The 13,769-nt window shown below is 37.1% G+C and overlaps 1 protein-coding gene across 3 annotated transcripts in view; it reads right to left on the bottom strand.

The window, feature by feature from the left end:
- Positions 1-13,769, bottom strand: part of LOC124721873 — a 57,510-nt gene that overhangs the window by 19,519 nt on the left and 24,222 nt on the right. For 2 of the 3 annotated variants that reach the window (XM_047247011.1, XM_047247012.1), the window contains one exon: positions 9,386-9,994. The exons of the other annotated variant lie outside the window; for it this stretch is intronic. The gene's annotated coding sequence lies outside the window, so the exon portion shown is untranslated. Of the gene's footprint in view, positions 1-9,385; positions 9,995-13,769 lie in introns of those variants that run through there. 3 annotated transcript variants of the gene reach the window in all.

Here is a 13,769-nt window from a genome sequence, read left to right as displayed (position 1 = left end):
ATTATGTTTTTAAATGGAGTATTGTAACTTCTCGGACCAGCCAGTCCATATTTTTTATATCTTTGATAATAATGTCAGTCCAACTGTTCATACATCATTGGTGCCTCCACTGCACCATGTTGCCAGACCTCTGGCATGGCGATCCAATCACTTGTTGTTGGAATACATAGTGTGCAGCTGCCTCACAGTGCACAGTGTGAGTGCAGTGTTTGTTCTTGGTTTCTGTTTCCTTCATCCCAACTGCCTGGATGTTACATTTTTAGGTCAGTTTGATTATTATACCCTCTCCTTTTTTCTAGTTCCATCAAGAACTCCTGCACTTACTGGACTAGTCGCATGTTATACGTTACCAAATACATTAACTGAGTCACCTTATTTCCGTAGTCTGATCTTCTGGTTTTTACAAATATGTCATATTATATTTCTTCCCTCGTCTCCTTTGTATGGTACAGTTTCTTACACCTGAAGGTGAGATTTTAAAACCCTGAAACTGGCCACAGTTTGAATAAGTAATTAGTGGAACTGAAACGGATCTCTCTAAATTAATAGAATGTAGATTTTTTATGATAAACGTACCATGTTAAGAATAAGTAAATACAACACCTGAGAATAGTTTTCAGGAACTGATCAATAACTAAATGAACAAGATACAGTAAGTAACTTTGAGAAATTAGAAAAAAGATCTACTTCTTTAATAATTGACTCTACAGTGGGTTCTCACTTAATGAGAGTAGTTAACTTCTGAACATTACCTGTAATATGAAACACTCATTATGTGATACATATTTTTCTGTAGGAATTCACTTAAAAATAGGATAATTTGTTCCAGTACGAAAAAATACTAAAACAATTTATAAAATAGTAATGTAATGTATAATACTGTATATCTGTTTGTACAAGACTGTCATCTAAAGACGTTTTTGCCTTCTCTTCTAAATGAGTGCTAAACACAGTAAACAGCTAGTGAAATGAAACATCTCTCTATGTATTGTTTAATGGGCAGCTATATTGAATTCTTGTTGGTTAACAATGAGAAATCTAAAATGGAGTTCATGAATAGGTATTCCAAGGCCATGAATTAACATGAGTTGGAGAACTTGTAACATCATCACAGAGAATTTGCAGCATTGTCGGAAACGCCAGAGCAGAAGTACTGCAGACAATAATCACAATGCAAGAAGTCTTGCTAACAATAATAGCTAGGAAGTGGTGAATGGCATTAATAATTTCGAAGCTTCCCTTTTTTGATTGTGGATATTCATCTTCTCTCTTTATTCAGAAGATGTCAAAACACTTGCATATTAAATTCCATTTTAAACATGCCATCAGCAGTAAAATCTATGAGTGTTTCATATTTGTGCTCAGATCAGCCAGTTGTAGTGACATATCCCAAAAAGTATTTAGTATCTGTCTGTATCCAGTTTCACCTTCGGGGTCCAACTCTGGATGGTAACTTAAAGCTTCTCTTCCAAATTATGCAAGCATTGTATCATGCAAGGAATGTGAGAACTTACTGGCTACAACCAACCGATCCATAGCAATTTCTTTAACAATCTTCTGAAGGCAAGGGAATGACTCAAACATCATGTTTTGTAAGGACGTGACCACAAACAAAATTTATCTATTTATTTATTTACTTTTATTTTTTTTATTTATTGTAATTTTTTTTTTTTTTTTGCATGGAGACACCAACTGGTGTCTTTTGCAAACGTCATAGCCCCCCCCCCCCCCCCCCCCCCCACACACACACACACACACACACAGTCAATCAAGAAATATTTCAGTTTCACTTTGAATAAGTTCCCTTTGTGGCACCTTATAGAGCTCGGTAATCTGTTGTGCCATATTTGACCACTAATGCATGGACTATGGTCTGTTGTTTTTAATTTTGTTCTTTGGCTGTAGTAGCAGTCTTTATTTCTTGTATTATAGGCATGCATATCAGAGCACTTTGTTTCTTTTCTTTGTTTTGATGTGTCACAAAAAATATAATTAATTTGTAAAGATACAGTGAGTAGACTGTGAGGTATTTATGATGAACAAAGATTTCCGTGCATGAATCTCTATACCCTAATCCATGGATAATTCTGATTGCTCTTTTCTGTAGGGTTAATATTCTGTTCATATGTATGTCAGCAGCACAACCCCATATCTCTATCCTGTAATTAATCTGTGCAAAAATGGTTGGAAGGTCTTTGGTGTGACGTCATAAGCACGTGACTGCGTGTGAGATCGCTCTCTAAGTTTTCATCTATTTTTAGGTTTCAGATATATATTTTAACTGTTTTTGTGATAATATTTACTATATAAGTGACTTATTAGTGGTTTCTTCATTCACCTCTGCATTTCTTGTGTTGTGGCCTGATATTTGTGAGTGTTTCGTATCGAGCAACTTAACCTCTTACCCGTGTTTACATTCCGCGCTGACCAGTTGCAGCTGTAGCGGCGCATCGAAAGCTAAGTACTAATTAATTGTTTGTGTATAGTAGTTTATTTAGGAACTTTAGTAGTCTTCAACCGGTGTTCTTGGTGTTTTCCGGTGAAATAACTTCAGAAGAAATTTTTGCGAACTGCTTTCAGTTTCGTTACTGTCATTAGACGTTTGATTTTCTTTCTATGTTAGTATTTTGTTATATTCCCATTTGTTGTTGATTAATACTGTCAATAATAGTAGTTACTTCCCTTGTAGAGCAAGTTTGTGATAATTGTAGTCAGTTTTTAACATCTTCTTATTGTAGTAGCGGAACTTAGATAAAGTTGTTTTCTTGTTTCAATAATTGTAAAATTTTACCATGAGTGAGAAGTGTGGGCTTTGCCGTAGGTTCGTGAGTAGTGGATTGCGGTGTGAGACTTGTTCGAAGTATTTTCACTGGTGGGAATGCAGTGGGGAAGCCAGTGGGCATTCTGGTGAGATCCTCTCCTGGAACTGCAGGTTATGTAGCAAGAGTAAGTTGATAGAGGAGCAGGAGCGTAAGATATGTGCCCTTCAGGTGCAGTTGAAAAACACACAGGAGGAGCTAGATAGGATGAGGAGGGAGAAGGGGGTTGGGGAAAGGGAGCTGGCTGTTGGCAAGAGATCTGCTAGGAGAAGGAGATTTTCAGATAGTTTTACTATTGGTGTTTGTAATAGATATGACCAACTGTCAGAGTCTAGTGGAGAGGAATCTCTAGTAGCTGTAGATGTAGGAAGTATGCAGCAGACCTCAGCAGTTACGGTGGCTAGGACAGTTGCAAAGTCTAAGAGAAAGAAGAAGGTTCTGCTGTTAGGTAGTTCTCATGGTAGAGGTGTAGGCCAGCAGTTGCAGGAAGTTTTGGGGAGTGAGTACCAGGTCACCAGCATTGTGAAGCCTAATGCAGGATTGGCTCAGGTGACTTTTAACATAGGGGGGTTATGTAGGGATTTTACTAAAGAAGATCAGGTAGTGATTGTGGGTGGGGCTGGTAATAGTATTGATAGGGATGGGGAGTATGACATAGATGGTGACCTGGAAAAGATAGCCACTCAGACTGGCAACACGAATGTGCATTTCGTGGAACTGTTTCAGCGTCACGATCGGCCTCATCTTAATACAGCCGTCAGGCGTAATAACATGAGACTTGGGGGTGCACTGATGACAGAAGGCATGAGTCACATTTCAGTGGTGTCGGTGGAGTCTATCAGTGGGACGAGTTTCACTAGACATGGCCTGCACCTCAACAGGTATGGGAAGGGGAGGTTGGCAAAACTTATAGGTGACAGCATAGGTGGGGGTGGTGGGATCACTCATGGGAAAATTCCGGTAGTTGTGGGTGTTAGAGCTGTACCTTTTTTAGATTGAAGTCAGCTGATAGGTATTCCTGCTTAAGGGAAGTCTCTCTAACAAAGAAACCACTTTCTACAAAGCTTGGGTATCCGATTAATGAGGGAATTAGTATATTTCATCAAAATATACAAGGTATTAGAGATAAAGTTAGTGAACTGCTTATAGATGTTGACTCTGAAATTATTGGTATATCTGAACACTTCTTAAATAAGGAGATAATTCAGAGGCTTCCTTTACCAGGATACAGGTTGGCTGGCAGCTTTTCTAGGAGCTCTTTGTGGTGCGGGGGAGTAGCCATGTATGTGAAAAACGGTATCCCATTTGAGTCAATTGATTTTTCAAAGTACTGCACTGAAAAGGTGTTTGAATGTTGTGCAGGTGTGGTTAAATTTAGTGGAGCTAAACTTCTTACTGTTGTTATTTATAGATCCCCAGACTCCGATTTCACAACATTTTTGCTAAAGCTAGAGGAGGTTCTTGGTTCACTTTATAGGAAATACAAAAAGTTAGTTATATGTGGTGACTTCAATATTAATTGTATAAGTGATTGTGCAAGGAAAAGGATGCTGGTAGACCTCCTTAATTCATATAATCTTATGCAAACCATATTCTTTCCAACGAGAGTGCAAGGGAACAGTAGAACAACCATAGACAATATTTTTGTTCATTCGTCATTATTAGAAGGGCATTCTGTTAGCAAAAAGGTGAATGGCCTTTTAGATCATGATGCACAAATTTTAAGTCTAAAAGATTTTTGTGCTGCAACACATGTTAAATATAGTTACCAACTTTTTAGGAAAGCTGATCCAGTTGCTGTACAGACTTTTGTAAACCTTATCAAGGAACAAGAGTGGCAAGATGTTTATAGTGCTGATACAGTAGACGATAAATATAACGCTTTCCTCAAGACTTTTCTCGTGCTCTTTGAAAGTTGCTTTCCGTTAGAACGTTCAAAACAGGGTACTAGCACAAACAGGCAGCCTGGGTGGCTGACTAAAGGGATAAGAATATCTTGTAGAACAAAGTGGCAATTATATCAAAACGTTAGAAACAGTCAAAATCTAAATGCAGCAGCCCATTACAAACAGTATTGTAAGGTGCTTAAAAAAGTTATTAGGAAGGCAAAAAGTATGTGGTATGCAGATAGAATAGCTAAGTCTCAGGATAAAATTAAAACCATATGGTCAGTCGTAAAGGAAGTGGCTGGTCTGCAGAGACAGGTCGAGAATATAGAATCAGTGCGTAGTGGGGATGTCCGTGTTACTGATAAGTCGCAAATATGTACAGTACTTAATAATCACTTTCTGAATATAGCAGGTGAACTAAATAGAAACCTAGTCCCAACAGGGAATCATATAGCGCTCTTAGAAAAAAGTGTTCCGAGACTGTTACCTGAAATGCTCCTCCATGATACTGACAAGAGGGAGACTGAGTTAATGATTAAATCACTAAAGACCAAGAACTCTCATGGATATGACGGGGTATCTAGCAGAATACTGAAGTATTGTTCCACGTATGTTAGCTCAGTACTTAGCCATATCTGTAACTTTTCCTTTAGGAGTGGTCGGTTTCCTGACCGATTAAAGTACTCGGTAGTGAAGCCACTTTATAAAAAGGGAGACAGGGATAATGTTGACAATTATAGACCTATTTCTATGCCATCGGTGTTTGCTAAAGTTATCGACAGGGTTGTATATACAAGGTTACTGCAGCATTTAAATTCACATAATTTGCTGTCAAATGTACAGTTTGGTTTTAGAAATGGCTTAACAACTGAAAATGCTATAGTCTCTTTTCTCTGTGAGGTTTTGGATGGATTAAATAAAAGGTTGCGAACGTTAGGTGTTTTCTTTGATTTAACGAAGGCTTTTGACTGTGTTGACCACAAAACATTACTGCAGAAGTTGGAACATTATGGAGTAAGGGGAGTAGCTTACAATTGGTTTGCCTCCTACTTTAAGAACAGAAAGCAGAAGGTAATCCTCCGCAATATTGAGAGTGGTAATGATGTTCAGTCCCAATGGGGCACTGTTAAATGGGGCGTTCTCCAAGGGTCGGTGCTGGGGCCACTGCTGTTTCTTATTTATGTAAATGATATGCCTTCTAGTATTACAGGTGATTCAAAAATATTTCTGTTTGCTGATGACACCACCTTGGTAGTGAAGGATCTTGTGTGTAATATTGAAACATTATCAAATAATGTAGTTCATGATATAAGTTCGTGGCTTGTGGAAAATAATTTGATGCTAAATCACAGTAAGACTCAATTTTTACAGTTTCTAACCCACAATTCAACAAGAACTGACATTTTAATCAGACAGAATGGGCATGTTATAAGCGAGACGGAACAGTTCAAGTTCCTAGGTGTACAGATAGATAGTAAGCTGTTGTGGAAAGCCCATGTTCAGGATCTTGTTCAGAAACTAAATGCCGCTTTATTTACCATTAGAACAGTATCTGAAATAAGTGACATTTCAACACGAAAAGTAGTATACTTCGCATATTTTCATACGCTTATGTCATATGGTATTATTTTTTGGGGTAATTCTTCTGATTCAAAAAGGGTATTTTTGGCTCAAAAACGGGCTGTTCGAGCTATGTATGGTGTAAGTTGGAAAACCTCTTGTCGACCCCTATTCAATAGTCTGGGAATTTTGACATTGCCCTCACAGTATGTATTTTCTTTAATGTCGTTTGTTGTTAGCAATGTTAGCTTATTCCCAAGAGTTAGCAGCTTTCACTCAGTTAATACTAGGCAGAAATCAAATCTGCATGTGGAATGCACTTCCTTGACTCTTGTGCAGAAAGGAGTGCAGTATTTTGCTGCATCCATTTTCAATAAGCTACCACAAGAACTCAAAAATCTTAGCAGTAAACCAAACTCTTAAGTCTAAACTGAAGAGTTTCCTCATGGCTCACTCCTTCTATTCTGTCGAGGAGCTCCTGGAATAGCTAAAAAATTAAGCAAATTCCAGTGTTACATTCTTGATTTTCTTTATTTAAACTAACGACTTGTCGCCTGAATATGTTTCTTATATTTCATTTTATCTGTTTCTACAATCGTGTTATAATTTCATATATTGACTCGTTCCATGACCATGGAGACTTCTCCTAAATGTGGTCCCACGGAACAATAAATAAATAAAAAAAAATAATAATAAATTGTTTTTAATGTCTGATGTGGGACTACTTTTGATAACTGGCTTATTAGATGTAATGAACTGCTGATTTTATTGCATAAAAATTTGATATGGTTTACCCATCTTAGATTTTCATCTAGGTGAATACCTAGAAATCTGCAGCCTTCTGTGTCCACTACTTCAATTCCACCTATGTTACTGATAGAGGTTTGGTGTGAGTTTGTAAGTTTAAATTGCAATAACTGAGATTTACTGATATTAACTTTCAAACCTTGATCTTGGAAATAAGTAGTTATTTGACGTAGGCCCTCAGTTGCTATCAACGTTAACTCATCATTTTGTTTAACAAGAAATAACAGTGAGGTATCGTCTGCATAGGTTACCAATTGGGAGTTGAAAGGTTGTTCTATATCATTTATGTACACTAGGAAAAGGAAAGGGCCCAAAATTGAGCCCTGGGGTACACCTTGTGTGACTGTCTCATATTTGGACTGGAAATTAATGATCTGATTATTGATTTTGTAAGTCAGCTTTGTACACTGCTTGCGGTTAAATAAATATGTAGCCAGCAATTGCATGGATGCAGCATTTACTTTGTATGACTCAAGTTTACTTAAGAGTAACTCATGGTTTACCGAGTCAAAGGCTTTAGTGAGGTCTAGAAATATGCCAGCTGTTTGCATTCCTTGATCAAGGGCACCATACGTTTTGTGAAGAAATTCCATAATTGCTGTGATAGTACTATGATCCTTTCGGAATCCATGTTGTGTGTCTGTTAGGAACTTATTTTTCAAGAAATAGTCACTAAGTTGTGTCAGCAGCACAACTTCAAATACTTTGCTGAAGACAGGTATCAATGATATGGGCCTGAAATTTGAAACCTCTTCCTTGGATCCTTTTTTATGCACTGATTTAACTGTGCTCCATTTCAATACATTTGAAATGTATGTTCTCTGATACTGCAGTTTACCAGGTGGGTGATTATTTTAACTAATTCCTTTTTTTTTAATCATGATACTACTCAAACCATCCCATCCAGATGAGAACTTATTCTTTAGGTTATTTATTATCCTGCCTATTTCTTTTTCACTTACTTGTTTGAATTCAAAAGGTGGCTCTTCAAAGGGGCAGAGCTTTACCTCACTACTCACAATTGTGTTATTAACTGGACTAACAGCTGCAGATATAAAGTATTTATTGAAAACATTGCAGACTTCATTAGGATCTTTAATTGTGTTTCCTTCATGTCTTATATTCACAATTTCAGTTTCTGGCTTCGGTGTGGCTTTGCGAAATTGATTTACAATTCTCCATGAGGTCTTGGCTATATTGTCTGACTGAGCTATTTCACTGCTGTATATCTGTTTTCTTAGATTTGAAAGCTCTTTCTTAAAGATTTTCTTGGCTTCATTGTGCTTGAACTTAAAAACCTGCAGGTTTGTTGACTTGTGTAACACATCCAGGTCCTGGATGTTTTGCCTGAGTTTTATCATATTTGCTGGAAGTATCAGTCTGTTGGTTTTTGCACTTTGGTTATGGGTGAACACTGTATTTTTTTAACAGGGCAGCATCTGTCAAAGTGTCTTAGCATAGTATCATAGAATTTGGCCCATTTGTTTTCAGATCCTTCAGTCTGGTAAACCAGATCCCAGCCCTCTATAGCTAATTTATTTCTTAGGGCAAGGATGTTACCCTCTTTTAGGACTCTTTTATTTGCGGTAACTTTTGTCATTTTTGGGATGCTTGTGTTTACATACTCTACAAGCTGGCATTTGTGGTCAGAGTAGTGAAAATCCATATTCCAGCACCTAACACTGTCTTTAATATGTTTACATAGTATAACGTAATCAATTCTGATAGATGTGGACTTTGTTACCCAGGTATCACTATTTACTACATTTACGAGATTATATGAGTTAAGAGTATCTATTAACCTCATATTACACAAACTGGAAGATTTTTGCCTCAATATTCAGATCACCAAGTATAGTTAGGTCACTGGGACCACAACGTCCCACTACTCTACTAAATATGTCTATGAAGCTAACTACATCAGCCTTTGGTGGATGATAAATTTTGAAATGAATCCTTTGATTATATCCTTGGAGACTCTTGTTTAAAATATTTAGGTGGTTTAAAAGATCAGTGAGAAATGCTAATTTTAACAGCCAAACAGGGTTGCAACCATAATTCACATATCCTGATTTAAAATCTTGTAAGAAAATTAACAGTTCAGCTTTTAGTTCCAGAACTTGTGTCATCACCTCTCAATCTAGCTTATATTTCCAGAACGTATGTCAATACATCTCCTTTGGAAAGCCACCTGACATCTGTGTGATAAAGGAGATTTTGATGGAGTGAACCCATGTCTTCACAAATAATTCCAAATAGTTGAGTTTACAACACTTTATCTTTAATCAATATCACAACTTTGATCACCTCTTTAAGCACATCATTTAAATCAGAAAGTAAAACCCTTGCTGCCAGAGCTTGTCAGGAAAGTAGTGTGTCTATAGGACATTTGGCATTATTGATTTTAATTTCACAATGAATCCACTTTTATTGCCAGTCATAGTTTAGCACCATCACTACAAATGGTGATACATTTTGTCCAATCAGTCTCCTAGTTATGAATGCTTTCTAAAAACAAGTCATACAAACATTGGCCAGTAGCACTTGTAGGAAGTGCTTTGCAAAATAAAATGTCCTCCATGATTCTTTCATGTGATTTCAAGTGCACAAATACCATAAATCATGTGCAGCATGCAACACCAGTAGATCCATCAAACTGCAGAACAAAATGTGGGCTCATCATTAAGTTTTTGATTAATTGTTCTTGAATGCCACAGGCCATATTGTTTATTCTGCATTCAATGGTACTGTCAGAAAGTGGTATGCTTTCTAACTTGTTTGCTTGCTGCTTACGTAACATAATTTCAACCTTATCCCAGGCTGTTAGCAAAATCAGATTCTTGGAATCTGTATGCAGCGTCCTTGCTTTAGCGACTTGGTAGCTAGCTAATAACTCTTTCTCGTTGATATATTGGGTACCTAAAATAAAATAAAAGTATTGTTAAATCATAAAACCAAGTAAATAACAAATAACACAACACTATTTTTGATCAACAAATAACAATGCTATTTTATTACATGAGTCATAGTAGTTCACTGCTGATTAACTGTTTGCAGTTTCTTTTGAAGAAAACTGCCAGTTTATCAGCTTCCTTGGTGTGTTTAGTTGAGAGGGGACACGTAAGCTTTCTGATTTCATACTATTATATGACAGTACTTCATTACAAATACACATTCATGATAATAAAATCACACTTCAAATAATTGTCATCATAGAGTATTTTTTTAATTCATTTCTGCCATTGCCACTACTACCAGACATGGAGAGCTGTTCAGATCTTTTGAGAAATACCTCCATTTTATGCTCACGTGGAGTGAAGCACAAAGACACAGTAATCACATCCATACTCACAGGTGCACTCGGCAACCAACTGAAGCAAGTGCAACCCCTGATCCCTTCTCTCCCCTACATCCCCACTGTGGCAAAGAACATATCACTGCCCGCAGAGTGCTTCAACTACCTTGCACAGTGCACTTGATTTCTTGGTCAATATAGTATCAATAGAAAGAAAATTAAATATGTTGTCATTGAAATAATTAACATAATTTTATTATGGTTCTGGGGCTCACCAGAATTTTTTTTTTTTTTTTACTTAGAAAATGTTCACATATTCAAACAGGTTGAAAAACACTGGTCTAGCTCATCAGATGATTTCTTCCAACAGATACCAAAGTTTACAGTCTCTTTTCTATGTGCCTGTCAACAACTCAACACTTCTGCTATTTGGTGAGTGGTCACTCTTACTCGCAAATTGTTTACTTGTTAGCCAATTGGTTCATTAAGTCAGTCCATATCTAGGTATCAATGAATGCCCCCACTATGTATTGTTCCATGTCCATAGTGATAAACTGGGCTATGTAAATACAGCACCTTGTATGGAACAGTCATCATGTGATGAATGGAGTGCTATTGGCACTTCCATGTAAGCTTATTGACCTGTTAAATGAAGTGTTTAAACACTAATCTACAACTGATCATCATTGTGAATGATAACACAAATAAAAATATATAAATGTGAATATCTAATCCATTGATATTGTGTGAAATTCATAAAGAAACAGTATCAATTAATTTTCAAGGTAAAGATAAACGTTGATCCAAAGAAGGCTAATGACAGGTATAAAATCAAGCCTTTAGGGTTTCAAGTTGTCATGTAATTTGTATATTTCTGTATGTCTATCCCATTTTCTGATGCCTGTTATTATGTGATATTTACAGCGGTGGATGACATCGTAAGGCACGTGAAAAAATTATGTTATAGATTAGATTAGATATACTTTTCATTCCAATTGATCAATAGAGAGTAAATCCTCCAGGATGTAGAACATGTCAGAAAAACAAAAATACACAATAAATATTTACAATGAATAACGAATATGCTAATGTACCTTCCACAGATACCAAGTGAAATGATTGTCATGGATGTAGAATGAGTCAAAAATATTTGAACATATTTTCATTTAACAAATATTAAACACTAAATTGAAAAATAATTAAAAACATTTGCTTACATTGATTGCATTACTGCACTGAATTTGTACTGAAGTCAGACTGTGCTAATACACAAAATTATTTGATATTATTAGTAACACACAAACATTGGTTCCACTAAGAAATTCATCAGTGGAGTAGAAGTAGTTGGCCACCAATCAATCCTTTATGTTCATCTTAAATTGAATGTTACTTGTACTTAAACGTTTTGTGGCTGCTGGAAAGCTATTGAAAATGAGTGTGCCTGAAGCTTGGGTTTCCAAGATGGCAGCGAGTGTAAAAGTAATCCCCGCGAAAAAAAGTAAATTTCGGTAGTAAAAATAATGCGTGTGTAAATTGTAAGGGCGAGATCTCGAAGCTAAACGAACGAATATCCAGTTTACAAATGATAATCGGTTCTTTAAAGCTGGACATACAGAAACTTCATGCAGAAAAACGTGAGTCGCTGAAGAAGCAAGAAGACTCGACCTCTGCACACAAGTGGCAAACAATGACGGGAAAAAACTGCACTCGGAAAGTACAATCCCAAAATAGCAGTGAAACTTCAGTATGTACAAACAGTGAAACTTTAATGCATAAAAACTGCACTCAGAAAATACAACCTCAAAGCACCAGTGAAACTTCAATGTGTATAAACAGAAAACTGCACTCAGAAAGTACAATCTCGAAGCAGTAGTGAAACTTCAATGTGTATAAACAGTGAAACTTTAATGCATAAAAACTGTCAAACTAAAACGTATAACGACCTTGTGGGAGTATTCACTACTGAAGATTCAATGAACACGCCAGCCGAAGTCGAAAAGTTTCGAAATGAACCACAAAAAGTAAACAAACCGTTGCACGGTGAACTTCCCACTGCTAACATTGTAAAATACGGAAAAATATACGTGCTAGGCGATAGCCACGGCCGTGGAATTGCCGCATTGCTAACGGAAAAATACAATTACAGGGCAAACGGTTTCGTGAAGCCTGGGGCTCCATTAAGTGAACTGAAAAACCTTACAAAATTACGTGAAGTAACTAGTTTGTGTTAGGATGACTTTGTTGTATTGCTGGGACGATCAAATGACGTATATAGAAATGAGTCGTTCAAGGCTAGAACAGAATTGAGAAAACGCCTCAATACTTTATCTCACACGAATGTACTCGTTGTAAATATCCCGCATCGTCACGATTTACCGAGGTGGTCGTGTGTAAACAGTGAAATTCATGCCGCAAACAAGAGTTTCAGTGAAATATGTTCTCACTTTGTAAATACAGACGTTATTGACATAAACAGTTTGGAGCGAAGGCTCCAGTTCACGGTCTTCATTTGAATGCATTAGGAAAGGAGGTACTTACGGAAAAAATTTTTACTCGTATTTCGCGGTGCAATGAAGTACCCAGGACAAGTGGAAATCAATCGCAAGTAACAAAGCGTTCTTTTCATGCAGCGAACAATATAGCCATCAATCAGTGTCAAATCACGAAATGGTTTAAAACCAATAGGCCAGAAAGTAACATTCAAGCTGGGAAACAAACTCAAATTACGAAATGGTTCAAGCCAAAAAGAAATGAAGCACAAATTTTGCAAGCTCCAAAAATACTTGAAGACAAACAAGCTGCTGTACGTGTGTCTTTCAGAACAAGGAAAGCTCCAGAGCACCACCATCCAGATCCAGTGCCATCAAGAATCTAACTATGGATGTAAGTACACAACATCAAAGTGACAAAGAAATATACAAGCCAAGTGAGCAAGGTGATGGGATGCTACAGAAGAATCCAGACCTACCCTTTTGTGAGGATGGCTCATTATTAAATAATAGGTCTTTAAAAAATAAAATTGATGATCTTAGTAGTAACTACCAGAATGAGATTTTCACTCTGCAGCAGAGTGTGCACTGATATGAAACTTCCTGGTAGATTAAAACTGTGTGCCCGACCAAGACTCGAACTCGGGACCTTTGTGTTTCGCGGGGAAGTGCTCTACCAACTGAGCTACCAAAGCACGACTCACGCCCGGTACTCACAGCTTTACTTCTGCCAGTACCTCGTCTCCTACCTTACAAACTTTACAGAAGCTCTCCTGCGAATGCAGATGATAAACGGGTATTCATTGGACAAATATATAATACTAGAACTGAGATGTGATTACATTTTCACGCAATTTGGGTGCATCGATCCTGAGAAATCAGTACCCAGAACAACCACATCTGGCAGTAA

The sequence above is a fragment of the Schistocerca piceifrons genome, chromosome X, assembly GCF_021461385.2.
Source record: "Schistocerca piceifrons isolate TAMUIC-IGC-003096 chromosome X, iqSchPice1.1, whole genome shotgun sequence".
Lineage (NCBI taxonomy): Eukaryota > Metazoa > Arthropoda > Insecta > Orthoptera > Acrididae > Schistocerca > Schistocerca piceifrons.
This window is presented reverse-complemented; position numbering and strand designations above follow the sequence as displayed.